The sequence below is a fragment of the Neophocaena asiaeorientalis genome, unplaced genomic scaffold (genome assembly GCF_003031525.2).
Source record: "Neophocaena asiaeorientalis asiaeorientalis breed wild unplaced genomic scaffold, Neophocaena_asiaeorientalis_V1.1 scaffold240, whole genome shotgun sequence".
Lineage (NCBI taxonomy): Eukaryota > Metazoa > Chordata > Mammalia > Artiodactyla > Phocoenidae > Neophocaena > Neophocaena asiaeorientalis.
Window position 1 is genome coordinate 7,480,696 of NW_020185331.1, and position 27,039 is coordinate 7,507,734.

Sequence of the window (27,039 nt, forward strand, 5' to 3'; positions counted from 1 at the left end):
GTAGGCATTGCCACCAGGGTGTAACATGGAGGGGACACGACCTTCTTTTGTGGTTGTTTTTCCCTTCGGCTGCTTTTCTGACATTTTGCCCCATGCCTCCCTTGGCTGCTCTTGAGTGCCAGAGGCAGCAGCCAGCAGTGTCTGTCTGAGAAAGTTCTTGAAACAGGCTTTTTAAAACAGAGACTTCTTGGGCTTCCCTGGTGGCGCAGTGGTTGAGAGTCCGCCTGCCGATGCAGGGGACACGGGTTCGTGCCCCGGTCCGGGGAGATCCCACAGGCCGCGGAGCGGCTGGGCCCGTGAGCCATGGTCGCTGAGCCTGTGCTCTGCAACGGGAGAGGCCACAACAGTGAGAGGCCCGCGTACTGCAAAAAAAAAAAGAATTAGCTTTAAAACGGAGACTTTTTAACTTGAAGCGCTTGGTAGAGATACCAGGGATTGTAATCCAGAAGCTTTATGATAGGTAGCTGGGAATGAGTGAGGAAGAAAAGATAGATTAACTTTTCTCTATTCAAATATTATTTTACTAATATTGGACTTGAATGTTTCATAATTAAGATTCTGAAAGATGGCTGAGGAATCTACTCTGTCCTGTGTTTATCTGAGGCATGGATGGTCTCTGGAACCTTCTAGCCCAGAGGCTCCAGCCCCAGAAGGGAGCTTTCAGGTCTGACTAGCAGATCATTACGCTTGATAGAGTCTGCCTACCCTTGGGTTTATACAGTCTCTTCCCCTTTTTGATGCTGAAAAATGCCACTTTACTAATCAGGTAAAAAGCTGATATTATTCATTTAATCACCATTACAGGTATCACAACTTAATCATTAAAAATAACTGAAAAGTATGCTGTGACGTTTGTCTTTTTTCTCCCAAGTAACTTACTAACAGATACCAGACAAATTCTAACAAACTCTAACAGAGATTCATGTTTTAGAATCTTGAAAAAAATTTTTCTAAAATGAATATCGACAAAATAAATGGGAAAATGAAGAAAAGCTTAAAGAGCAGAAACCATCTCTTATTTTTTAGTGTATTTAATTTCAAGTATCAACAGCCCGCTCTTTATCACCCAGACACCAGGTCAAAATACTGTATCCAACAAGTACTTATTGAGCGCTTACTGTGTACCAGGACCTAGCGAAGCGGGAATGAAGGATACTGATACTATCTCTGCTGTCATAGAAAGAGAAGCATTGATCAAATGAGTAATTGATGGCAATGGTGGTAAGTCTGCAGAGGGTTCTAGGTATTGAATCTTTGCCACAGCAGTTTCACTGCGAGCAGTTTCACTGCATAACTAACTGGCCAGAGGAAAATTTTGCTGTAAAAGATAAAATAATGAAAATAAAAGAGGGGCATTAAAAAGGACACCATGAGACATGTAAAGTAATAACATTTAAAAAAAAGATTTCATTGTGAAAGATGAAAATACAAAAGAAATGAATACATTTAAAATATGTGTAGATCGATAGTTATCATCATATTCGGGTATATCTTAGAGAAACTTATGATAATTTGTTTCTCAAAGTCGATCATTAAGGATTCAGGATCTAATGTTGGATGTAGATTCTTCACGATATAGGAAAATCTGCTGTAAATCTCTTCAGATTTCCCTGGAAGGAAAACAGAGGAAGGATGCTATTTCTTATAGGTAATGTATATAACTGGTAGAACATATCTGGACTTCATTTAACTGTTCCATCACATGCCCAATTCTTATATTACACCAAATCATCAGAGCCAGGTTCGTGCCAACTACCAAAATTCTATCTACATCATGTTCTATACTATCAAATAGCAAAAATTTTTTACCATTTTCAAGAAACTTAACCTCATCAGGAATCATGTAATCATTTCTTTTTGGGGGCGTAGGAGGAGCTTGATTCTTCTTCTTTTGCCTCCAACTTATGTTGTGTGATAAATTTGGTAAAGATGGCATGAGTGAACAAGCTGTTGTATCTAAATCTGACAAAGACTGGATAATTAAAGCTCCCAAAGCCTGGTGTGAAGTACAAGCCGCCTCTTTTATATTTGCCATAGCTTGGTAAACTTTTGGCTTTGACGGGTGGGAGGGTGACTGGGCTTACTGAAAGATTTGCAAACTGCTTTGTTATCATTTTCTAGTATAGTGTGCAGTCTGGCGTTGCACTCTCTTGTCTCATACGTCCAGTAAGTTTTCTTACCACCATATTTTCGAACACAATTGTTATCCGCTACTTTCAGACCACCATGTCTACTCATCACGGTATAGACCATTATGAGACCTAAGATTTAAACAATATAAAAATGGGAGTAGTGTGTCAATGATGAAATGAAGCCAAATTGTCAACCAGTTATTTTATCTTTTATGGCAAAATTGCATTACGGCTAATTAGTTGTACTGTGAAATTGCTTGACCCAAAGGTGTTTATGGTGAAAATGCCAGACCTGACAAAATAAGACTGTAGATTGTTATGAGAGCATATTTTAGGGAGAAGGTCTGACCTAGCTTCAAATATGTTTTCTATAGCACTTGAAGAGTTATATCTTGAAGATATACGTATAGAAGAGTTAGGGTATTCTCTTGGCATTAAGTGCTCATAAACATTGTTTAAAATAAAACTGAGGTCACTCTGTGAGTTGCCTGCAGGTGTTTATAAACAACTTTATTGAGGTATAGTTGATATTCAATAACTGCACACATTAAAGTGTACTAATTTGATAAGTTTTGACGCTAATGCGCCCATGCATTCATAACTAGGGTCAAGAAAGTCAGTGTATCCTTTGTTGTCCTTTGTTGTCCTTGTTGTCCTTTGTAATTCCTTCCTCTCACCCTGCTTCATCCCCTCACAGCATTCACAGTTGGGCATTTGTTCACAGTAACTATAGATTAGTTTACATTCTCTGGAATTTTATATAAAAGGAACTAAACATTATGTACTCTGTTTTTACATAGCTTTTTTCTCTTATCATAATATTTTGAGATCCATCCATGTTGTTGCGTGTATCAATAGTTTATGATTATTTTTTTTCCTGGGGAGTAGTCCATTGTGTGGATATACCAAAATTGATTTATCCATTCACCTGTTAATGGGTTAATCTAGGTTTTGGCTATTACACCTAAAGCTGCTATGACCATTCCTGCACAAGTTTTTGTATAGACATGTGCTTTTATGTCTCTTGGACAGATACTTAATAGTGCAGTGACTGGCTCATACGGTGGATGTAGCTTCAGATTTTTGAGAACATGCCAAACCGTCTTCCAGGGTGGTTGTGCCATTTTACATTTCCAGCAGCAGCAGCACATCAGAGTTATAGTTGTTCCCCTCCTCATCCACACTTGTTATAATTGGTTTTTAATTAATTAATTAAACTGAAATATAGTTGGCATACAATATTCTGTTAGTTTCAGGTATACTACATAATGATTTAATGAGTTGAGGTTTGCATATGTTATGACGTGATCACCGTGATAAGTTTAGAAACCACCTGTTCCCATGCAGAGTTACTATATTATCATTGACCATATTCCTTATGCTGTATATTACATCCCTGTGACTTATTTATTATATAACCGGAGGTTTGTACCTCTTAATCCCCTTCAATTATTTTGCCCACCTCCAACCCCCTCACCCCCTCCCTTTGGCAACTGATTCATTTGTTGTCTGTATCTATGAGTCTGTTTTCGTTTTGTTTGTTTCTTTGTTTTGTTTTTTAGATTTTACATATAAGTGGAGAATGTGCAGTGTTTGTCTTTCTCTGACTTATTTCACTTAGCATAATACCTTCTAGATCCATCCATGTTGTTACAAATGGCAATATTTCATTTTTTAATGGCTGAGAAATATTCTGTTGTATATATGTATGTATACGTACCACATCTTCATTATCCATTCGTCTATCAGTGGGCACTTAGGTTGCTTACATAGCTTGACTATTGTACATAATACTGTAATGGACATCAGAGTGCATATATCTTTTAAATTGGTGGTTTTGTTTCTTTGGGTAAAAACTCCTAAGTGGAATAGCTAGATCATATGACAGTTCTATTTTTAACATTTTAAGAAACCTCCATACTGTTTTCCATAGTGGCTGCATGAATTTACAGTCCCGCCCACAGTGTGTGAGGGTTTCCTTTTCTCCACATCCTTGCCAACACGTTTTGTTTGTTGTCTTTTTGACAATAGGCATTCTGACAAGTGAGGTGGTAGCTCGTGATTTTGATTTGCAATCCCCTAATGTTTAGTGATGTTGAACATCTTTTCATGTGTCTGTTGGCCATTTGTATGTCTTCTTTGGGGCAGTGCATATTCAGGTCCTCTGCCCACTTTTAAATCAGATTGTTTGTTTTGTTTGTTTGTTTGTTTTCATTTTTTTTTACAGTACACGGGCCTCTCACTGTTGCGGCCTCTCCCGCTGCGGAGCACAGGCTCCGGACGCGCAGGCTCAGCGGCCATGGCTCACGGGCCCAGCCGCTCCACGGCATGTGGGCTCTTCCCGGAACGGGGCACGAACCCGTGTCCCCTGCATCGGCAGGCTGACTCTCAACCACTGCACCTCCAGGGAATCCCTGTTTGTTTTTTTGATGTTGAGTTGTATGAGTTCTTTGTATATTGTGGATATTAACCCCTCATCAGATATATCATTTGCAAATATCTTCTCCCATTCAGTAGGCTGCCTTTTCATTTTGTTGACAGTTTCTTTGCTTTCCAAAAACTTTTTAGTTTGACATACTCCCATCTGTTATAGTTGTTTTTAAAAATGTTAACCCTTCTAATAGGTGTATAGTGATATTTCATTGTGATTTTAATTTTCATTCTCTTAGTGACTAAGGATGTTTTGAGTATCTTTTCATATGCTTATTTGCTATCTAGATTATTCATTTGTTGATGTCTCTGAGCAAATACTTTGCCTACTTAAAAATTGGGTTGTTTTTGTCCTATTATTGAGGGTTAAGTGTCCTTCTTAAAAACTGGGTTGTTTTTGTCTTATTATTGAGGGTTAAGAGTCCTTCTATACTCTGGATAAAAGTCCTTTATCAGATATATGTTTTGCAGATATTTTTCTCCCATACCATAGCTTGTCTTCTAATCCTCCTTACAGTGTCTTTCAATGAAGAGACTCTTGTAATTTTGATGAAGGGTAGTTTTTCAGGTATTTATTTTTGGATCATGCTTTTGGTGTCATGCCTATGAAATCTTTGCCTGTCAAGTTTATAAAGATTTTCTCCTCTGCTCTTTTCTAGATGCTGTATAGTTTTAAGTTTTATATTTAGGCCTTAGGATCTATTCTGAGTTAATTTGCATATGGTGTGAGGTATGAGTCAAAGTTTATTATTATCGCATGTGGATGCCAAATTAGTCCAATGCCACTTATTGAAAAGACCATTATTTCTCCATTGAACTGCCTTTGCACTTTTGTCAAGAATCAGTTGTCCATATATATACAGGTATATTTCTGGACTCTATTCCATTTCAACCATTTATTTGTCTATCTTGACACCAGTGCCACATTATCTTGATTATTGTAGCTTTATAATGTCTTGGGAGTAGGTCTCTTGAAGTTGTTCTTACTTATCAAAGTTGTCTTGGTCATTCTAGGTACTTTGCATTTCCATAAAATTTGAAAGTCAACTTGTCAATTTCTACCCTCCAAAAAAGGGTTCTGGAATTTTTATTAAGATTACATAAAGTCTATAGATCAATTTGAGGAGCAATGTTTTATATAAATATTTTATAGATCTTGAACCTCTTTTGCCAGATTTATCCCTAAGCATTTCATAAATATGATTTTTAAATGGTATTTTAAAAATTCAATTTTTGATTCTTTGTTGGTAGTTTATAGTACAGGTAGAAAGAAAAATCAGTAAGGATGTAGAATTGAACAACACAGTCGACTAACTTGATCTAACTGATACTGGTAGAACACTTCACCCAACGAACCAGAATGCACATTCTTCTCAAATGCATATAGACGGCTTACCAGGATTGACCATACTCTGCTCCTTTGTGACTCAGTACACTTATTGTAACTCTTCACCTGTAAAATGGAGCTATTTTAACTAGTTTCAGAAGAGTATGAAAATTACCTAGTGTAAGAGAAGATGTTTTGAAGCCATTAGATGGACTTTGAGAGACAAGAATTAATAATAGAAAAAAATCCTTACTACTAAAATGTCGCTTTAAAATGTCAAGTAAGTACAAACTTCTGCCCTCACATCCCACTAGAGAGATAAAAGTACTTCAGGATTTTAGCGAAGGAAGATCCAGCCAGGTGTGTGGAAGATGAAAAACATGGCTTTTTTGGGTGGATGGTTCCTGGAAAAAAATGTCAGATTAGCACACAGAGGGGCTACTATAGACAATGCAAAAAGCCTAAGTAACCTTGTGAAGGTGGAGAAAGGGGAGGTGTAGTTAAGTTTAGCAAGTGGTTTAGTTTGGCTGGAGCACAGGGTGCATGATGGAAGGTAGCAAAGAAGTTAGCTTGAGGTCAGCCAGTGGGGGACCTTTGGGTGTTAGTCTACATAATTTGTGCTTTTTTATGCAAAGATTGGAAATTATTTCTTTTCGTGTTAGCATAGTTCATCTGGAGGTTGGGAAATGTCTGTGTTAAAATAACAAAGGCTATTTGAGTAAGTTATTTCTTTACCATAAACCATTCAAAGCCTAAAGATGATCTTTAGCTTTGCCTTTCATCAACTTCCCAATTTGTTTCAGAATTTAGGATGTGAACTTTTCTCTCCAGTTCTGTTTCTCTTGGTCTGAGACTTGGGCTTTCCATCGATAATCTTATCCCAATTAAGAAATCCAGTCTTGATCAGGCAGTGACCTGTCTTTACAGTCATAGGGAACAGCCCTTTGTGGATGCTTCCAATGTCTGGGAGAAGGAGAAAGCACATTGGGGATTGAGGATAGGAAAGATGTGTATGTATGCTTTTTGTTTTCTGGGGAGTGTCCCTTAGGGACTGTCTCTACAGTAATTAAAATCTGTGACACACAGTGCAGCATGTGATAATCTTTTCTTCAGTATCTGTTTCACGTGTATGCCTTGACTCTGTAGCAAGACCCCAGTTTCCTCATGCCGGAGCTTCCTTTTCCATTCTGTACACCTTTACTGAGGACTTGAAAGGTTTAAATAATTGTGTACGGTGCTTGTGTGGATATAGTGATGAATCAGACTCAGACCTTCCCTGAGGTAGCTCAGTCTGATGAGAGAGAAAAAGTAATAAACTCTTGTTAATCACATATGTGGACATTGGAACCTTAGAAACTAATGACTTTCTGAGACCACCAGTGAGGAAAGGTCTTTGGAGACTACAGAATTTGGGGGAGGGAGTTAGCTGGACTTTGAAGGATGAGGAAGGTTCGACCAAGGAAAGAAACCCACTGGGGTACTTGTTAGGTGCTTGTTACGTACTTGGTGACAGTGGGTTACGGAGAAAGGCTCAGTTAAGGAAACACTTTAGAGCAGGAGTCCCCAGTCCCCCACCACAGAACAGTACTCGTCCATGGCATGTTAGAAACCAGGCCACACAGCAGGAGGTGAGCAGCAGGCGAGTGAGCGATGCTTCATCTGCTGCTCCCCGTTGCTCGCATTACCACCCGAACCATCATATAACCACCAACCCCCCACCCCCGTCCATGGAAAAATTGTCTTCCGTGAAACCAGTCCCTGGTGCCAAAAAGGTTGGGGACTGCTGCTTTAGAGGACAATTCATAGTTAATTAATATGCAGCAGAAAGTTGACCCTCTTGAGGGGCATAGCATTAGGCTCTGGAGAGAATTGGACTTGGACTCAAAAGGCCTGGATTTATAATTCCATGCTTCCCTTTTTCCCAGATGTGTGACCTGGAGTGGATGGCTTAACATCTCTGAATTTGCTTCATTTTAGGTAGAGTGAGAATCATGACGGAAAGCTCACCGGTGTGTTGTAAGAATTCTGTGGGTAAAGGATTCTTAGCTGTGCTAAGTCCCTTTTCAGTGTGAGCTCTCTGCTTGGCATAAACCAGCTTTACCCCGTCAGGCCTCACAGTTGAGCAGATGACACTGATCGTCATATTATTTGGCCTCTGATTGGCTGAGCTAACTCAGATTTCCCTCTCCTTCTTGGCAGGTTTTTTTTTTCTGTTTTCTTTTTTTGTGTGTTTTTAAAAATTTCTTCTTTTGCTACCATGAATTTTAACTTTTCTAGGACTTCAGGGGATATTTTCTCTTGGGTGAGGTTACCTCCCAGTATTCTTTGAGCCTTCAGTCTCCTTAATGTCTACTTGTCCAAACTCAAAATTAGAAAGGCCAGAGGTCTTAGGCCGACTGGGTAATAGTTGGCTAATAAGACCATATATCAGTGAGGACAGTTTCTCAGCAGAAAATCATCAGCCCTTGATTAACATGGAGTGAGGACAGCTGTGACTGGGCTAGCTTTCCTCATTAAGTCACAAGCAGGGATTCTCACTCTGTTTGCAATGCATCAGGGCCCATGTTCTGCAAACACAGAGTTGAAGACAGCAGTGCTTAGATGATCCAGCTCTGTCTCATGGAAATATACACAGAAGAGAAAAGTGATGACAGTGTGGGAACTATGACATTTTTAGCATCTCAGTTGTGCCAGTGTCACTTGGTGGTGTTCCTTTGGATTGCTTATGTGTGTGAGTACTCACCCTCTGTTATGAAAATGGAAAAAGGGAAAGAGGAGAAAATACTTATTATCATTTATTTAATTAAATTCTTTTTGTTTTTATTAATACTTCCAGGTATGGAGTTCATTTTATATATTCTCATTGGTAAATATTTTTGTAGTGTGTTTGCTGCTGCCTTTTTTTATATAACATCTTTATTGGAATATAATTGCTTTACAATGGTGTGTTAGTTTCTGCTGTGTAACAAAGTGAATCAGCTATACGTATACATATATCCCCATATCCCCTCCCTCTTGCGTCTCCCTCCCACCCTCCCTAGCCCACCCTTCTAGGTGGTCACAAAGCACCGAGCTGATCTTCCTGTGCTATGTGACTGCTTCCCACTAGCTAGCTATCTTACATTTCGTAGTGTATATATGTCCATGCCACTCTCTCACTTTGTCCCAGCTTACCCTTCCCACTCCTCATGTCCTCAAGTCCATTCTCTATGTCTGCGTCTTTAACCTTATCTCTTTACGTTTTATCTTCTTAGGCTATTCTTACAGAATTCGTGTGCTGGATGGGTCTTTAGTCCAACTCCCAAATCCTTCGTATATTAGCTCTGACAGCAACCACACAGTTTCTGTCTATACACTTCCAGTTTCAGGGAGCTCATTTCCTCAAACAGCCGATTCTGGTTTTGGAGAATTCTAATTATTAGCTAAGGCCATATCACAGTAAAATGAAATCTACCCTCTTTAGTCTTCTATCTATTGGAAATAGTTTCTCTTTTGGCACCACCTCATTCAGACATTCTTTTCTGAAGCCTACGAGTCCTCCCTCTCTCCGTATGAAAACCCTTCAAATAGGTGGCATAGCTTTAGCACCTGCCCTATTACTCTTGTCCCCTCCAGGGTGAATATCTCTTGCTCCAGGAGATAACTTCTGAAAACCCTGAACTACAGCCCTGTTATATATAGGGGAGGCAGGAGGGCTCATGCTCCAGGGGTCCAACTCTTGGCCTTTAAAGCACACACACAAACTTTAGAAGGATGCTTTATGCTCCTAAGCTTTGGGTTCAAGTCATGGACCCAGCCCATTAGAGTCCACAAATGGAGCTGGAGATTCCTCAGTGGCTCCCTTCTCTATACTGCTAGCTCCTTTTCTCATACTTTAAAAAAAATTTTAACCACCTGGCTACTCTGTTGTGGTAGGCAGATAGATTGCCTTTCTCTTGAACTGCCTGCCTCTAGCTTGGCCCTTGGTTCTCCATTATTGCCTTGGATTCTTTTATTCCTTTTTTTGCAATGGTGTATGAATCAATATGGTGGTAGTACAAACGACTGTCTTCCTAAAGCTCAGTACTGGTCATGGGCTCCTCTGCTAAATGAATGAATGAATAAAATATAAGAAAACCCAAAATCAATGTCCCACACAGAGACAAGGGCAGAATTTTGGAACCATTATTTAAGGTATAGAAGAAAAGAGAGTGGGAAATAGGAACTGTTGAATAACCAATATCTACTAAGCCTTATGCTGTTTTACTTATGCTAATTTTAATATTCTAGGTTCTTTCTGACTCATTTATCAGTTTCATTTGTTTCAAATATCATAGTGGTGTGTGTATGTGTTGGGGGGGGTTATATATGTGTTTTAAGTATTAGCTCATCTTCACATGGCGTTCTCTGTTCTGCATTCTTATAGGGTTCCCTGTATTGTAAAATGTCCCCTGTAGGTAGTTTTGCATTTGCTTCTGTTTGAGCCCTAGGAGTATCAGTGGATGTGCCATATATATATATATATATATATATATACACACACACACACACACACACACACACATCATGCAGGTCATGTGAATTCAAACTCCAGATTCATAGCAATAGCTAGCCTGGGATTTTGTTTTCTTTTGGTGGCTATTCCCACAGCACCCTAATCCAAGACTCTGATCAGAAGGCAATTTGTTGTTGCTTGTGCAGACACCGGCTAACATATTTCAAGGCTCCGTGTCATGTCTGATAGCACTGCAAATTTTCTATATGGGCTCTTTCCAGCTATTTACCTTGTAGGGCATAAAAACTTCTCTTTTCCTTAGATAGATCTTAGAATCCACCCCTCAGTTCCCAGAGCCTATGTTTAGTTCACAAAACACCGTGGATCATGATTGAGTCAGCCCCTGATTACCGCTTTGGTATTGAGTTTTCAGTTTGATTTTGACATGCTGGAATTTCCTTCCAAGGTGGGAAACTATTTAAGATTCTGAGTTTTATTTTATTTAGCATGTCAAAACATTTGTCAGGAGATGGAGTACCATCTAGTTGCAGCCTATTTCTCCTATATAATCTTCAAACTAGCCTTATGAAGTAGGTATCATTACCTTGATCTTATGAATAATGATATCAAGGTTCAGGATGGTTAGGTAAATTTTCAGAGGTTGCACAGCCAGTAAGTGGAAGAAGAGAGATAAACAGCCACCAGCCAAGGAGACAAAGGAAGAATGTTCCTGAAGCAGGAAGAAGACCATAAATCAGCAACACCATAGGAAGAAGAGAGGTTCAAGGTTTCACTGAGAATCAGATGCTGTTAGAGAGGTAAGGGCTGAGAAAACCATTAGGTTTGGCAATTTTCTGAAAAGAACAGATTGTGTCTACGTGATTCTTTGAAATGTGCCTGGAGGCAGGACTGTGTAGTCTTGTCCTCTTCCTTCAGCACCACTTGTGAAGAGGCACTTAAGTGCCTTTTTATGGTGATGGTGATTATCCAAAAACTTCCTTGAAATTGCACTTCCCATTTGAAAAGTTGATGCAAAAATATGGGATCAGGTCCAGCTTTATGCTCACCGTTTGAATACACTTTTTCTTTGAAAAGTTGCCTGTAGAAACGCCCTCGGGGGAAAAACATTGAAAAGAAGGATGGGTTAGTGACAGGCCAATTAGAGGAGGCAGTTGCGGTAACTCCAGCCCTGCAGGGAGAAGCAGAACATTGTTTCCTGAACAAGTACAACACATTGGGCATTGAACTAAGCTCTTCATACTCAGCGTCTCTTTCAACCCTTTGGAGAAGGGCCCTGTTCCCATTTTAAAGATCAGGCAACTCAAGTTTTAGAGTATTGATGTGGCCCAAAGTACTGGAGCTAGAAATGACAGAACTGGGATTCAAACAGAGGCTGGTCAGACTCCATACCGAGGCATCTTAATTTTTCAGGTCCCAGAGTGGGATGTGTTTTAAGTGGTTTTTGAAACTTCCCTGGGCACGTGGGGGAATGTGTCCGCCAGAATCAAAATGAGAGATCAGTGCATTCCAGATTCTCCTCCAGACACTCAGCTGTATGCCCAGGTGGGAACCAGTTGACAGGATTCAGGATCTTTACGGCCTCTGAGTTTGGCCCACTTGTCTTTCCTTAAGAGCAGACAAGAGCTGAAAGTCTGCAGGCTGAGGAAGGGGTGTCTACATTATGACAGAGGAGGGGAGACCAGGAGACCCGCCCTGCTTCACATGGAGCTGTTTTCTACCTAGACGAGGTGCAGTTCATTTATTTATTCATCCATTTTACAGACATTATGAGTTCATCTTAGCTGTATAACCCTAGTTAGAGGACAGGCTTGTGAAGACACTAGTGTCAGAAAGATGGGAATAAGGGTTTGTATCCTAGAGAGTGACTGGAGTGCCTACCATACATAGGTCAGGTACTGAGCTAGGGTATAAAGACTCCAAAATGAATAAGGGAGTGAAGAGGTGAGCTGTCCGATACAGTAGCCACTAGTCACGTGGGGCTATAAATTAAATTAATTACAAATAAATAAGATAAAAACCCCATTCCCCAGCTGCCGTAGCCACATTTCACGTGCTCAGTAGCTACATGCAGCTGATATCATCGTATTGGTTAGTATGCCTGTAGCCCACTTCCACCATCATGGAACGTTCTACTGGACAGCATCAGTGAAAAGGTATGTTGGCGCTGGAATCAGAAAGCCTGGGCTGGAACCCGGCTCTGTCCTTTAGCAGCTGTGAGTCTGTGTGTGCTCTTGAGCACGTTTAAAAAATATCTCTCTGCCTTTCTTCCTTTATCTACAAAATATGGAATATAATTAACAAGAAAATAGGGAACATCTTACAGGGTGCTCACTATGTTTTAGGCACCATGGTAACTGCTTTATTTGATTATGACTTAATCTTACAATCACCCTAGGAGATAAATGCTATTATCATCCCCATTTCATAGATGTAGAAGCAGGGACAGAAAAGTCCTGCAGCCCTTTCATGGAGCTGGATGTGAACCCAGGATCAGGAATCTTGCTCTCAGTCTTTATTATAATTCCTAACAAGGGCATCAATCTCATAGTGATGTCGGGGGATTTAGTCATTTACTCTGCGAAGATCTTAGCATCTGCCTGGCATAGAGTGGAAGCTGAGAAAATGTTAGTTGTTATTACTCTGGCCTTCAAGGAAGTTAGAAAAAGTCAAATTTTTATTCTCTTTAAGAATCTGGGAGAGGTGGGTACCTTGTTTCCCTTGTGAGTAGAAAATAGCAAAATAGAGCAGGAAAAGGACTTAGTGGAGAAAGGAGCTCTTACCCCTTGCTTTTCCCCACCGTGGCCACATCACTCCCCTTCTCTGCTTTAGTTTCCTCACCTACAACATGTGGAGGTTGGACGAGAATGTCCTTGGACTGTTTCCTTCTCCAAATTCTCTGATTCTGTGATAAATGGGGCCTAATTTGCATTGCACGAGTGCAAGTCGTGTATATATTAGCTTATGCAACTGGTTAATCACTTAATGTCAGATAAATGTGCAGAGCGAGGTGTTAATATGTTTACAGAAACTGTACAAACCACTTGTCATTAATTTTGCTTACCTGGCGTCCTAGCACAAGTGTGTGGAGACAGGAGCTCAGGGTGGGCGCCAGTCCCCCCTCACTGATTCTCCTGACCAGGCTTTGATTGGTGCTGTGGGCTCCCTCCCGAGCACTTGGGAGCTGGGGTTTGGAAAATGTTTCTGCAAACAGTGCAGCCCTCAGAACAGGGGGCGCATTAGGTGTTCTTTCTGTCTTCAGACAGCCTGAGCTCCTCCTGGACACTTCATTTCTCATCCAGTCACAGAAAAGACGGGAATTACCACTTGTTTACACCTGGATGTCAAACCCTCTTCTTTCTTCTTTTTTTTTTTTTTCCATCTCTTTAAGTTTTACCACAGGAAATCCAGGGCAATTTCAGGGCAGTTATGGGAAATTTCTCAGGTGTGATAAGGATTCTCTGGGTTTTTGTTCCATTGATTTTTATGAGACTGTGGATGGCTGTAAAATCAGAGTGGGCACAGTGCAGCGGGCTGCCTGACAGCCTGGGCTGTGCAGGAAGACGGGAGGGGCTGGCGCCAGAGCAGGATGGTGACCTTGTACCGGGCAGCATCCAGGCCCGGAGGAGAGGGTTGGCCTTAGCTAGAATTCCATGCGAACTGAGTGAAGGGACTCTTTTCAGAGGGGTGTGCAGGGTTGAGGGGAGCAGCAGAGCATGACAAGGCCCTGAGAGCCAGCAGTACTAGGAAGCTGCAGTCGGAAGATGTTAAACCCCTGAGCCTGAAGGAACAAGCACACCATGAATTCCCGGAGTAAAGCTGAAGTGGTCCAGGGGCAGCGTCCAACAGCTGAAGTCGCAGGAGAGGGAGCCCCTGCTGCACATGTGGAGCCAGTCAGGCAGGAAGGGAGTTGGAAAGACAAATCCTGACCTCTCCATTTTCTCCCCTGCTTTTTAACCAGTTGGTTAATTAATATTTATTAGGAATTACTTTCTATACAGGCCTGTGTTGGGTGTTATGAGAGATGCAAAGAAATATGTAATATAATTTCTGTTCTCCAGAGTCTGGGTCATCTATCAGAGGTGAAACACACACACCCACCCACACACACACACACACACACACATACACACCAGTAATTAACAGTACTAGGCGATGCCAGTAGTACACTATATCAAAATTTTACATTGGGAATCTCATTTAATTTTTATAACACTGTTAGAAAAGTACCATTGTTATACCTACCCCTTACACCCCTCCGAAGAAAGAAAGAAACAGATATGAGGCAGGGGAGGCCTAGAGAGTATCAGTAACTTTCCAAGGTGAGCGTCTGAGTGGGAGTTTGTGAGGATGGGGGCAGTGAGTGAAGTAGCAGAAGCTGGATTCAAAACCACCTGCCTGACTCTCAGTGCCATAATTGCAGACCATGTTTGCTGAGCCCCCAGAATCAGGGCATAAGATCCATTCATGACATGAACAATTGTCAGGATGATTGTTCATTGCTTGTCTATTTATAGAAGGGCTTACTAGGTACCAGGCAGGGTTTTTAGTGCTGGATATAAAATGCTGAGCTACCCCAGGCACAGGCCTTGCACTCAAAGAGCTCAGGAGGTAGAAGGACATAAATTTGAAATCAAGTTAGCAGGTGAAAATCCAGGCAAATGGAGATCTCCTTCGAGGGAAGAAATCTCTTTGGGCTGGGATGATTGGCTATGTCGCTGAGAAGAAGAACCTTAAGGTTGGCCTAAAAGATGGGAAAAAGAAATGGTGTTGCTGGAGAGGAATGGGGAAGAAAGAACAGAAAAATCGCTGGCGAAGAATGGTTCTGGTTACGCAGTTTGGTTTCTGTTTGGCAAATTCTCACTCAGCTCAAGTACCTCTGACAAGCCTTTTTCATCTCTACTAGGCAGTCTCAGGTTCCTTCCTGTTTTTGCACAGACACATCTTCATCTTAGTATCTACCACTTTGTATTATAACCACCCCTTTTTTGTACAGACTGTGAGTACAGTGGAGAAGACAACTTGTCTTTTCTTTTGTGAATCCCTAGTGCCCAGCACATACTAAATACCGAATAATCAGTTCTTGAACAAAGGTCTGCATTTCCCTGATGTCTAGTAGAAATTCCCCATGGAGGGATATTTTTTTTCCCATCATCAGTCCTGTTCAAGGAAATATATTCTAACCTGACTCAACTTGAAGGCTGTAATATCATAATGGGTGCATCTGTCCCTCTGATGTGGCTTTGAACTGTCCTTCGGTATCTGAATTATGGTCTTTGTTGCATTTGAGTCATCAGAAGAGGCTGGTGGTGAGCACTTCATAGCCAGCGTGTTTTTAGAGGATGCTGTCCATCTTATTGAAAGTTACTGACAGAGCAATGGTGAGTAGTCTTGAGAAAGTAGGATCGAGTCAAGTTTGGCTGCATAGTTTTTTCTTCTTCTTTTTTTCCCTTGAACTCTAAGGGGAAGTATGAACATAGACACGTGTTGTTTTATATTCTCATGTCTAACACATATTTATTGAGCCCCTGCTGTATACCAGATATTGTGCTCAGTGCTTCAGTGTGCTTTTTGTCGCACAATTTTCTGGTGAGTTGGTGATTATTATTTTTTTTTTAATTTGGAAATTGAAGAATTAAAAACAGGTCATAGAGAAGTATGTGATTTGCCTCTATACTGAGAACTAGTGAAGGCCAGAACCAAAATGAGAAATTGATTTTATTAAGAGAATCTGGAAAAGAAAGCAGAGCTTTAACTGTGGAAGGACAAATTCAAGAAGCAGAGGAACATAAATATAAATGTCTGTTAAGGCTTTTAATGCTACTAGTAGTAAACAATAAATGCCGAGGCACATCCAAAGATGTGTTATTTAGGGTCTCTGCCCTCAAGAAGCTCACGATAAAGGTGGAGAGAAGAAGTATTCTGGAGGTACAATATTTGCTCAGAAGAAGAACAGAAAGATAGACCTTCTTCCTTGTGAAAATGGAAGTGGAATGGTATATCAGCATGGAAATGTATAGATGTATGTTGAAAAAGACCTGGCAGAGATCATGAGGAAATGAAAACAGTTGATCTGTTGGGGTTATTAACTAATAATTGATTTTTAACAATCTGATATGTTAGGATGACATTTTTTTCTCAGTATGTTTGAGAAAAAAACAGGAGTGATACCGAAGGAAATGCTACCTTTTTTTCATGGTGTTACAGGGCCCTCGCTAGGAAGAAAACGAACCATCCTCCCCAGTGATCATGAAATAAAACCCCTTCTTCTCTGGTTTCCCATTTCTCAGCTTATGAAAGCATATTTAAGAGACTATTGGAATTTAAGAATTAAAGGGATGTTGAAATGTCCCCTCTGTTGACAGATGAAGAGACTAAAACCCAGAGAGCTTCCAGGATTTGTTCTAAAGTTGGTCATAACTCATGGCAGAATCACAGCAGAGACCTTATTGCCAGCTCTGTGGTGGTGGAAAGAGCACTGGCCTTGGAGTCAGAGGTATGGGTCTGGCACATCTCTGCTGTTTTCTGTGCAACTTGGGTACCTCATTTGTCCTTTACCTTTTTAGTTCCTAAATCAGTATGGGAAGTAGTGACACTGCCCAAGCCACTTAGGAGGAGTTCTCTGTAAACCATAAAGTAACACGAAATGGCAGGGAGTGTCAATAATTCTACTTCCCTATACGATCTTCTGAAGATGGTGGAAAGTTTCTAGCATCTGCCCTTCCTTTGCCTGGTTCTGTGTTTCTTCTAGAGGTGAAAGATGCAATCTGGGTGAGACAGCAAGACAAGCCAAACAAGGTTTTTGGGAAAAAACATTGTTTTTTCATACGAGACCTCTGTAAATTTGTTGAGGGCATCTCATCACACTGGGACGCTAACCCTGAAGATTATCTGCCTCTTAGAAGCTCAAAAGATCAGGGAACTATAGCTTTAAGCTGTACTCTAGCTAATGTGTGAGTTTCCACTGCAGTGCCCCAGCTACTCTTGCATTCAATAAGCATGAGGAACTGCATTGTAATACCAGCCGATGCACCCAGACACACGCTTTAATTAAAGGGATACATCACACAATAATGTGCATTTAAATGAAAAATCTTTCTCTTGGAAGTACACTTTCTCTTTTTTTCTTTCTGTGGTACCTTTCTGATGTTTAAACCCTTCTAAGAGAACAACAAGGGGAGGCTAGGTTCAGGGTGAGTCTCCAGGGAGATGCTGGGGGTTATGGCTGCCTTGGCCCAGACAGAGTGTTGGCTAGAGCTTTTGTGGTGACAAGTGGCACAAAAAACATCTAGGGTGGCCACACAGGTACGGAGATGGATGAGCAGAACTGGTACATGCATGAGATGCTGTTAGAGGATTTCTTCATTTCAGGAGGAGGAGTGGTAGCTGGAAAAAGGGGGAAGGGCAAGTGAGAGAAAATAAACCTACTTTAGAGTTGACACTGTACATTTTGGACATCTGGCCTGATGACTATACCACAGTGTGATTGCTGTTGTTCTTTGGATCCCTCCGTTCCAGTTTCCTTTCATCTTTCCATCAATATTCATGGCACACTGACTATGTCCCAGGCAGTGCTCTAGGAACCTGGGTACATTAAGGAATAAACAGACAAACAAAAACCAGGCAAAAATTTCTCCCATCATGAAACTTGCCATGTGTGTCAAATTAAAAATAAAGTGTTATAGGGCTTCCCTGGTGGCGCAGTGGTTGAGAGTCCGCCCGCCGATGCAGGGTATGTGGGTTCGTGCCCCAGTCCGGGAAGGTCCCACATGCCGCGGAGCGGCTGGGCCCGTGAGCCATGGCCGCTGGGCCTGTGCATCCGGAGCCTGTGCTCTGCAACGGGGGAGGCCACGGCAGTGAGAGGCCCGCGTATCGCAAAATATATATATATATATAAAATTAAAAAAAAATAAAGTGTTATGACATTTATTATTGTAGTTGGTTTATATAGTTGGTCAACTCTTGATATACAGTTGACCCTTGAACAACGTGGGGGTTAATCCATCTATAATTTATAGTCAGCCCTCTGTATCCTTGGTTCCTCTGTATCCATGGATTCAACCAACCACTGACCATGGAGCCCTGTAGTATTTACTATTGAAAAATATCTGCGTGTAAGTGGATCTGGGCATTTCAAACCTGCATTGTTCAAGGGCCAATTGTAGTTGGCTAACTACTGTCAGAGTTGGTCTAATAATAACATATGTTGTTAATTATTGTCATAAGTGCTATAAGGAAAATAACACAAGAAAGGATAGGGAGATCCAGGATGGGAGAGTTACAACTTAGAGAGGTCAGGAGAGGTCTCATCAAGACAGTGGTATTTGAGAGAAGCAAAGTTCTGAAGCAGGGGCTCCAGCCAGTACTGTGGGTCTCCAGCATACCATTAATATCTAGAATGTGATCTCTTGAATGTGGGCAGGATTTTAACAGCACAGAAGGGATGGAGCCACATTACACCCATTCTTGAGTTTCCCAAAACTTTTGACCCCCTAGGCCTAGGTTCTCCCCTGTTCATTTGAGTTCTCTGTGATGTTTGGTTCTAGTGACTGAATTTAGAAAAGGATGTGGAGAAACTGGAGTAGGTTGAGAAAAACATCTGTGTTCAAAGTGAAGGAAAACCATGCTTAAGGGGAAGTCTGAATGAACTTTTGGACATTGGATGGTTTGGTGAGAGCTTGCCATTTTTTTCCCAGTGAATATCTTTTCAGTCTAAAGTTAAATATTGAATGGTTGACAATGGTAAAGGTTCTGATGAGAAAGTGTGAAATATGTGGAGGTGGACTTGGGTAAATAGATTTGATAGATTCAGAAATCTAGATGGAAAGGAGGTGAGGAGGTCCCTCCCCTCCCATTAAGATGGTAACCTGATAAACTTCAAGTCACTCCCTCTGATAGACCTAAGAGACATTTCAGTCTGCGCTTACACTCTTTCCCTCTGGTCTTGGAGTGTGTCAGTGCCAGCAGTTCAGTCATCCTTTCCTCCCGTTATACTCACACATCTAAAAGGTTGACTTTCAAGGTCTACCAGTCAAGTTTAATTAAATTAGCCTGTTGGATTTTACTGTCTCAAGAGCAAAAAACTAGACTAGTGGACACTATACAAATGTATGTCGAGGCACTCTCACGAGTTTTTGACTTCAGAGCATCCAGAGAGCTATGGCAGGTGGTTAAAATCTTGGAGTTTGGGGTCAGACAGGCCTGAGGTCAAGTTCTACCTTTACCCTTGGTCACATCACTACTAAATGACACTCTGTAAGGAGATTGTAAAGCACCTGCTTCATAACGTGAAGATTCAGTGAGATAAACTGAATCCAGCAGTGTGTGCAAAAGGGAATACGTTATGATACAGTTTCATTTATTTCTAGGATGCAAGATCATTAAATGTTAAAAACATGTAAAAATGAAATTCACTATATTAAAGGTTTAAGGAGAAAAATGACATTAACATCTCAATTGATTCATGAAAATTCTTGAATAGAATTCAACACCCATTCGTGATTTACAAAGCAAAAACAAGAAACAAAATGAACAAATAAACAAAAATCCTTAGCAAATGAGGGGAAGATGAATGCTTCCTCAGCATGATAAGTATTATCAATGAGCAATACAATGGATATTATTTTAAATTGTTAAATATTAAAAACATTTCTTTTAAAATCAAGAGTAAGACAAAGATACCTACTACTATAGCTTTGAGTCAGTGTTGCACTGGGAATCTTAACCATCATAAGATAAGAAAAAGAAAAAAGAGTTATCCTCTGTTGATATGATTCTCTACATATAAGACTCAAAAGAAACTACAGACAGTTCATTAAACTTAATAAAGCTTAGCAATATCAAATGGATTTTTATTCCTCAGCAATAATCAGTTCGGAAACATAATTAAAAACATAACTTACATTGTGTAATGTGTTTTGCCTTCCAACAGGAATAAAGTTGTGCAATACCTTTATGGAGAAAACTTCAAAACTTTAAAAAAATTTTTTTAAATTTAATTTTATTCATTTTTTTATACAGCAGGTCCTTATTAGTTATCAATTTTATACACATCAGTGTATACATGTCAATCCCAATCGCCCAATTCATCACCCCCCCACCCCCACCCCCCCGAAACTTCAAAACTTTAAAAAAATACATTAAAGGAAACCAAACTAAATGGAAAAATACACCGTGTATACTTACTAGAAGCCTCAGTAGAGTAAAAATGTCAATTCTCTGCAGTTGCTTTGTTTTAATACAGTTTGATCAAAATAACAACAGATGCTTGTAGGAACTTATCAAGTTGATTTTCTAATACGTGAAAGACAGGAAAGGCCCAAGAATAAGCCAGATTCACCCGAAGGGAAATAAAGTGTGTGTTGTTGGGCTGGAGTGGAGCAAATATCGAAAATTATAGTTTTATTCTGTACCCCTGTTCAGTTTGTACACACACACACACACGCACGCACATACATACACACACAAACATGGGCACATTGACAAGTTGGTAGAGAATAGAGAGCTCAGAAAAGAGTCATACAAAACATATGGCAAATTAATAATACCAGAGTTGGTGTAACAGAACAGTGGGCATAGAATGAACTATTCTGGGATAATTGCCTATGCAGAGGAAAGAAATATATTTGGGTCTGAACTTCTTAACATACACAAAAATAAAATGCCAGATGAATTTAAGAATTAAATGTGAAAGAAAATATTAACCTTTAAGAAGAACATGCTAGAAGCTATATTTTACACCTTATGATAAGAAAGCGTTTCTTAATTAAGACCCCAAAAATGCTAACCATAAAATGAATACATTCAACTTATATTAATTAAAGTTCATAATAACGAGGAATAGTTTTTCATTAAAGATACCAAAAATGTAAAAATATAAGCCACAAACTTGGAGAAGATGTTGACAATACAAGGATCAGGATCTATTTTACATAAAGAAATATTACAAATTTGTAAGTGAACCAGAGGCAAATTAACAAAATACTTGCCAGAATACATGACAAGGCCTAACATTGAAGGGGACACACTAGTGGAAAATAAGCTTGAAAAAAATGTTTGGCCTCATTAGTAATTGGTGCAATGCTAATTAGTATGACAATAAGATACTGTTTAATACCCACAAGACTGGCAATACTAAGGAGCCTAGTCATTTCAAGTGTGAGGATGGTTGAGGTTCAGTGGGAATCCTAGTACATCCCCATAGCAGTTTACCTTTGAACAACCACTTTGGAAAACAGGCTGGCAGTACCTTTGACACCAACTAAATGCAAGTCCTACAATTGAACAGTCAACTCCTGGTGTAAACCCTGGGGAAGTGCTTGCCAGGAGACACATGCATGAATATATGAACATAATTTCCTGTTATAGGATAAAAGCTGGAAGTAACTCAAGTATCCATTGATAGGCAAATGGACAACTAAACTGTGTTTTACTGACACAATGGAATATTATTCAGCCATGAAAATTAACAAACTAAAACTGCATCGAACAACATGCATGGATGGATCTTGGAAATATATCCTGGCTGGAAAAAAAATCCCATCAAAATAGGCTTCATACAGTATGACTCCATTTTTAACTTTCAGAAAGAAATACTGCCTAACAATATTGTGTTTAGAGTTACATACTTATGGGATAGAATTATTTTGAAAATCAAGGGGACAGTAAAACTCCAGTTCTGGTGAGTGTTACCTTTGGGGTTCGGGGGGGCACACAGATAGTTCAATGCAATAGGTGAGGTCTACTTTTAAAATTTTGGTGGTAGGATCACAGGTATTTGTGTTGTGCTTCATAACTTACATTTATTTCATATGTTACATATTATAAATATTACATACATATTTTATAAGAAGAAAATATTACAGGATTTTTTAAAAAACTAAAACATAGCACTGAAGAAACTGTAAAGCTAAATCAGCTTAGCACCATGTCTGTAGTCTAATTGCTGAAAAACAAAAAATAGCTGTATTATTTTAACTATTTTTGCAAATAGTCATACTTTTTTTGTGCTCCCTCATATATATTATTATCATAAAAGATGAAAGCTGCTGAGGGCTCTATCATGTTGTCTGGAAGGTGGACCACGACCGCAGGCAGTGATGTTCCTGTCTGCCACTCCAATTTCATGCTGTCCCTGGCAAAAGTTGCTTTTCCTCTCCCCTCAGTGTGTCTGTGGGGAATGGATAGATGGCCTGCTCAAAGCTCACAAAATAAATGTTATTTTGAGTTGCAGGGGGAAAAAACATTTCCCAAAACAACACATACACTATTAATAATCTTGAAAACCGTCTCAGGGGAGAGACGTGTTTGAACTGATTTGACTCTTGGAGTCAGGAGAGTGGTGTTCTCATTTGGAGGACAATATTTTTAACAATGACTTTGATGCAGTGCTAGAAACTTGGTTACATCTCATTTAAAGATGAAGTCTTGCTTCTCTTGTGCTAGTGATATTTTTTCTGCCACTTCTGGGTAATTATCAAGGTTATTTGTTGTAATGAAGGGAATTTTTTTGAGAGAGCCATCTGCTCTTCTGCTGGTCTCTGCATGAAATGGTTGTACCTTTGGGGTGTGGGTAGCTAGAGGCAGGGTGGGGGGAGCGCACCACAAAGGCAGTCGTGGTGGCAGTGGCAGAAAGGCCCTCCCTTGGATGAGCACAGTAAGAAGGTAGTTTCCTGCTTCTGACTCGTATCAGGCAAATAAAGAGTCTTCGCAGATTCAGGGGTAGGAAAGAGAATAAATTAACCAGAAAGGCTGGTTGGATCGACCAGGCAATAAGAGTTTTCTAGTAGTATAGTTTACTGGTTAAAGCATGAACTTTTAGATGGCACAGCTCAGTCTGAAAAAACTGGAGGAAGCAGTCATGGGCTTTAGGGCTTTTATTATTATTATTACTGTTGCTCTTGAGAACAGAGCTACAGAGATAGTAAATGTGAGAAGTTCTAGCACATAGAATGTTGCTCAGTAAATGCTCCATTTGAAAAAACCCACAGTCCTCCTTAAGTTCGCTTGTCTCACAAGGATGGATCCTTCTCTGTTAGGCTCCACTCTTCACCTCCTTAAACTTTGTTTGCTCTTCTGTTGAGTTTGGCATGCAGCTGTTTCCTACACGAAATCGTGAGGCCCCTGATTAGCAGGTGCTGCATTGAGATCACTTTTGATACTCCCTGCAGTGCTCTACAAAATGCCATTAGCCAAAGCACGGTAAACCAGCCTCCAAGAAGTATTCCCTGGCTAACATAGCCTACAGAACACAAGCCTGTCTCTGCACTTCGTTTCTGTATGATTCGGTGTTACCCATGGTTATATGTTGTGTACAGTAAGGGATGTTTTGGTTGGAGGTTAGGAAAATCCCTTCTCAAACTGGTGTAAGCAAAAGGGAATTGTAGGCCATTAGGTGTGACATTCAAGAGAAGACCTGACTTCAAGCGTGATCGAGTCTAAGAGCTCACAACATGCTGGCAGTGCTCTCTTTTCCTACGTCTTTCAGCTCTTCTTTTTTTCTCTGACTTACCTTTGTTCTCGAGAAGGAAACTTTCCCCTCAGCGTGGCAAGATGGCTGCCAGCAACTGCACGCACCTGTCCTAATCTATCATGACCCTGGTGGAAAGAGGGCTCTTTTAACAGAAGGTCTTTGGGTGGGCTCCAATTGCTTCTGACTGTGCTACACGCCCACCCCCTAAACTAATTACCAAGGCCACTGCAATTGGCTTAGGTCCAGATCACATGCTGACCCTGATGTCAAGGTAAGAGTGGGGAATAGTCGCACCAGATCTCATGAACTAGTTGGAGGATGAGTGGTTGTAGGGAATTTCAGGGTTACTGAAAAACGTGCAAATAAGCAAAGAGAAGGAAAGCAACAGAGACATATTTTATGTTGACTTATGTAGAACACAGATTTGGCATTTTTCTCAACTACATTTTAAGATTATTACATGTGAAGCTGTATTTTCCTCTTTTATCTGTTCTAATTTTAAAGCAGAATATACAGTTATTATCTTTTTTTTTTTTAAGAAGATGTTGGGGGTAGGAGTTTATTAATTAATTTATTTTTGCTGTGTTGGGTCTTCGTTTCTGTGCGAGGGCTTTCTCTAGTTGTGGCAAGCGGGGGCCACTCTTCATCGCGGTGCGCGGGCCTCTCACTATCGCAGCCTCTCTTGTTGAGGAGCACGGGCTCCAGACGCGCAGGCTCAGTAGTTGTGGCTCATGGGCCTAGTTGCTCCGCGGCATGTGGGATCCTCCCAGACCAGGGCTCGAACCCGTGTCCCCTGCATTAGCAGGCAGATTCTCAACCACTGCGCCACCAGGGAAGCCCCTACAGTTATTATCTAATACAGACTCAACACAGTTGAGTTGAATTGCTTCCCCTGGTAGAGTGTAGAAGAAGCCATAGCTCTTCATACAGATTCTCCCTTGACTAATTGTAGTTCCATACCCTAAACTCAGTTTCTCTCTATCGTAAACTTATGTTTATGAGGGCACTGAGGAACTATTAAAATCTTCCACCTCATCTGCTAAACTCCAACCTAATTTTTTTCTTGTCTTTGCTAGTTCTACCAATGACCCATCCATTCTTCTTGTCACTTAAGCTTGGGACTTCCCCTCTCCCCTGTCACTCTTGCTGAAATCATTGTATCTTGCTGTTCTGTCATTGTCTTCCCTTCCTTCCCAGTTCCACTGTTACCATCTCAGTTTTTGTCTTTATTTTACAACACCTGTAGTGGCTTCCTAATTCTTCAGACGTCCCTCCGTGTCTCTGCCTTCTAAGCTTCCTGTGCACTGACACCAAGTTAAAATTCCTACAGAATGACATATTTGATCATTCTTCAGAAATCATCTCTACCCATTTTACAGATAATAAAACTGAAGAGAGATTAAGATAACTGTTGAGTGGCATGAAGTCAGTGTGTGATCTTCTACAGGAAGTGGTGTGTCATTCCCACACGAAAGAATCATCGGTCGTTCTCCATTGCTCATACTTCTAGGTAGTATTTGTGTCTTCCGTTCTAGACTGTACCTGCCATTTCTCCTTTTCCTCTTCATATCCTTCATGTTCTAGACACACGTGGGTTTTGTTCATCTCTGGAAGCATTTGTTGTTCTGCCACTTTCCCCGCCTTCTCTTACCTCTTCAACCCACATGCTAATGTACTTCCGTGATCAGATGCCACTTTTCCAAGTGCTTCCTTTAGTCATCTAACAAAAAGTGGCCACACTCCTTCTGAAGCTTGACATTCCTTCTTCCTTTCATCTAATACTAAGGGTAGCTGTTTATCAGGTGTGTACTTTGTGCCATATCCTGTGTCAAGCACTTATTCTACCTTGCTCAACGATGCCCAGTCCTGTATTGTATATAATAACCATGCTGGAATTAATCTGTCTTATCAACTTTGTTACTTTTGCATCACCCAGAACGATATCCAGCATGTAGAAGACCATCAATAGGCATTGTTGAATGGGTGAAAGAGCAAATAAATGAAGGACTGCAATTATTTCTAAATTAAAGATCAACTTGATGCAGGAGCCCATTATCCCTGACGAAAGTGACAGACGATCTTTCTGTTCTATATCAGAAGGGGACTGGTTACCATAGAAATGCGTTTCTTTCTCTTTCTTTATCTTCCCTGAATTTTGCAGAAGCACCAGCAACTTATATTTGAATGTCAAGGCCTAAGAGCTCTAATACTTTATGACTTTACTTAACTCAAGTGACCTAACCAGAGCCCAAACCTGCTCCCTTGGAAAATCCAGTGTCTTGTTTCAAACACCTTGTATCCATGGTCTTGCTGCTACATCAGGAAGCTTCTTGGATCTGCTATTGTCATCCATGGGGTTGCCCATACTTACCTGTCATTGGATGTCCGGGATATGGGATTTACTCTTTATGGAATGAGAATCTTTTAAGTCAAGGGCCTCATAAACATTGACCATATAAGACAGTGTTTTCCAAATGAAGTTGCCCAAACTTTATGGCTCTCCCTTGCTGTCAGGGGTAAGTTCAAGTTTTTAAACACAGAATTCAACCTTTACACAGTTTGTATCATAGGCGTATCACCCTCTGATTCTCTCTATACCCCAGGTTTATCTCAGATGCACATTAAGTATGGGCAGATCATAAAAATAGCTATAGTAAATTGGTGTGGACATGCCCTGTCTAAAGCTATTCAAACTCATTAAAAAGCTATTTTAACAAAAAAATAAAGCAGAGTAACTCCCCCTTCCCCCCCAAACCCCACACACAAAGTAACAAAAGCTGGACTTGGATTACAAGGTTGAGACTCCTGTACCAAAAAAGGGGAGGCACCTGATTGTCACCATTGCCCTCTTCCTCCTTATGCTGTCCTGTTACTGCACTCTTGCTTACATATGACTTGCTGCCCTTCCTGAAGAGCTACCAGCTCACATATCAGCCACTCAGAAAGCACCTCCCTTGTCTGAGCTCCTATGACACTCATCCTCTGTACCTCCATTGCCCCAGCATATAACGTCTAACATTGGAGTTAATTATTGCAAGCAACGCACTGCCCCAGGAGATCATATGAGACCAGTGTGCGGGGCATGTGTCCAAGACATTCACATGTCCAAAGTGCGTTGCACAAAGCCTTGTCGTTGCTACATTCTCAGGTAACACCCATTGGCTGGTGCTTGATCCATTAACATGTG

The 27,039-nt window shown here is 40.6% G+C and overlaps 1 protein-coding gene across 1 annotated transcript in view; it reads left to right on the top strand.

Annotated features, from left to right (window-relative positions):
• The window catches only part of SORCS3 (sortilin related VPS10 domain containing receptor 3), a 590,148-nt gene that overhangs the window by 327,867 nt on the left and 235,242 nt on the right, over window positions 1-27,039 (top strand). The gene's annotated exons all lie outside the window — the stretch shown is intronic.